Source organism: Olea europaea, chromosome 7 (assembly GCF_002742605.1).
Source record: "Olea europaea var. sylvestris chromosome 7, O_europaea_v1, whole genome shotgun sequence".
NCBI lineage: Eukaryota > Viridiplantae > Streptophyta > Magnoliopsida > Lamiales > Oleaceae > Olea > Olea europaea.
In genome coordinates this window covers 13,878,963-13,881,959 of record NC_036243.1, presented here as the reverse complement: position 1 = coordinate 13,881,959, position 2,997 = coordinate 13,878,963, and positions in this window count along the sequence as shown.

Sequence of the window (2,997 nt, the reverse complement as noted above, 5' to 3'; positions counted from 1 at the left end):
ATATCTCGCCTTCACTTGTTGACATACGAACCTGTGATAGTGAGATCTATCCAAACAAAGAGAGGGTAAGGACTACAGTTACCTATACCTTTAACTTTAAAACACAACCTCGGGATAAGTGAGTGAAAAGAATAAGTTTGGGGGATTGTGTATCTCTCGAGCGAAGTAAGGATATTTTTGACCATTATGGGATCGAGATTTAACCAATCATGAGTTTGATACATTGGCATGACTTTACACACACAGGTCAAGTATGCATTCATCAGATAAGGGTTGATTTTCTTCTTGCACTATTGAAACTGTTCCTTATGTTGATTACTAAATTCCAATCATAAGACTCGGCAGGTTGTCAAGCCATGTTTTGTGTAGAGTTAAATCACTATTTTGTTTGAGGACAAACAATAGTTCAAGTTTGGGAGATTTGATAAGTGTGTTTTTACACACTTATTCGATCCACAAAACATGACTAATTATTGATAAAATTGGTTGATTATAACTTAATTCTATGCAATTTCATGTTATAGGGCCATATTGATGGATATGATGGAATTCATGAGAAAAAGAAGTAAAAAGGACCAAAACGCACCAAAATGAAAGTTCAGGGACCAACATGCAAATATCCAAAAGATGAACCAAATGAGCAATCAAAGATTCTATCGAGCCAAGTACCAATTGGAGGTTAACATTGATAGGGGGAACAAAAAGAAGGAAGAAACGAGGCCAAGAATGTGGAAAATAAAGTTTAAGGACCAAAATCAAAGTTCGAGAAAAGGGGAACCTATGCGGTCGCATAGGTTATACCTATGTGATCGCATAGGAACCTCCCAGCATTAAAGGGCTAAATTTTTTTTAGCCTATGCGGCAATCAAGGACCGAACCTGCAGTTTCCTATTTTCGATATAATTCTTTTGGAACTCGATTGGGACGCGATATAAAAGCCTAGAGCTATTATATTTTGAGGTAGAACGTATTGGGAGGCAAGAAACTACATCTTGAAGAGGATTTTGAGTGCAAGTAACGAAGAATTGCACGATGATTTTTAAGATTTATCAAGAATTCATAACCCGGTGATTTTTTTTCCTTCAAAATCTGATGTATTATTATATTTTATCTATGTTAGGCTAGATTTTCATGTATTAGGAGATCGATATATCACGTGATTTGATCTTTAATTTTCTAGTTTTATAATTTGATATTAAAAACACGTTTTGATTGTTTTGAATGATTTATATATAATTATTGTTTCCGCAATTAAGGGTCCGTAATTGTGTGAGTTTAGGTGACTTATTCTTGTATTCGAGAGAATTGGAATATGTTCGCCATAATATAAATCATCGTAGGGTCCGATAGGAAATAGAAATTTACCGTTATACCCTACGTGAATCTTTAAGTGTTCACAAAACCACATGCATTTTTATATATGCACTTGTCATAGAAATATAGGCTGGTGGTATGTAAAAATAGGTTTGATACATCTCGAGAGAGAATATTAGACAGATTTAGGAGTATTGATTCGCCAACAATTTAAGTGTGTTGTCACATTATGAAATTAGGGTTTAAAGTGATAATTGTATGAAAAATCGTGATCCTAGTGCTTTTAATTTTCATTGAATACAACCAATTCACATTCAAAACATATAATTTGCATTTTAATTTATTAAAATATCGTTTTGCATACTGAGTTCATTTCAATCATCAAGTTTTCATAATTAGGGTTTACTAAATAAGGGTTTTTCTAGGAATAAATTCCAGTTTTGATAGATTTGTTTCGGTTAAGGCTAAAATAGTTTTGTGGGATGATACTCGAAACTTAACATTCCATTTTATTACTTGTTAACAAACCGTACACTTGCGGTGATTTTAATTGAAAGAAAATATTTCGTGAACAAATTTCGTAAATTAGGTATACGCCACCCCTACCTTACCCTACCCCTTGATCATAATTCATTTTCTATCCAAACAAAAGGTCACAAAAACTTCATTCTTCGACATGATCACCTTCATCACTTCTCCGACACTACGCGCATGCTCAACGGTGTTGAGCTCTACTTCGAATCACTACAACGGTCATCGTGTATACAGTGGCAAGTTGCGAATTTTTGTGTGTGTGGTGGTCTGTGCAGTGGTTGAAAGGAAAAGGGTGTGATTCTATGGTGTGATGGTGAGTGAGGTGGTGGTGATCTATGTGCGATGGTGTATGCAAATCCTTGAAAGTGGTATGTATAGTGAGTGTGTGTGCGAATCTTTACGATGTTAGCTTAATGGTGTGTGGTGGATTTGAGGATGGGTACAAGCGATGGTGGTGATGATTGGTGCGATCTATGGTGATGTGATAGCGGTGCGGTTGCAATTATGATGAGGTGATGGTGATTGTTGGTAAAGCTGGTAGTAGTAGGTTATGGAACGAGGTGGGGTCAAGTCGAGGAGATTAAGGCTAATTTGTAACCAATTAATTAGATAATTGTAACCAGTTAATTTGATCATTTGTGATCGATAAATAAGTTAATTTAATCATTTGTGATCGAAAAGTAAATTATGATCAAATAATTTGATAAATTGTAGACAATAAATAAATTGGGATCATTTGATAATTTGTGATCAATAAATAAGTTGTTACCAATAAAATTTGTAATTTGGAATTGAGAAATAAATCATTATCAATTAATTTGATAATTTATGGCCGATAAATAAGTTTTGACAAATAAATTATGCTGAATTCGACTTCAAATCAAGAAAATGCCACTAGTTAGAAAGAAAGCACACACCTTTTTTCTGTTTAGACACATCTTGTGTGATCAACTTAAAGTCAACTATCTATTTTATTGCCTAGACACGAGATGGGACATTTTCCCTAAGTCCTGATCTTAGATGGACCTTTAGAATACTTAGGGTTGGAAAGAGAACCGAACCGGACCCGACCCAAAATTTTCGGGTATCTAGTAAGTGAAACCGCCGGATTCAAATTTAATTATGAAACCATTTGGGTTTGGTTTCATT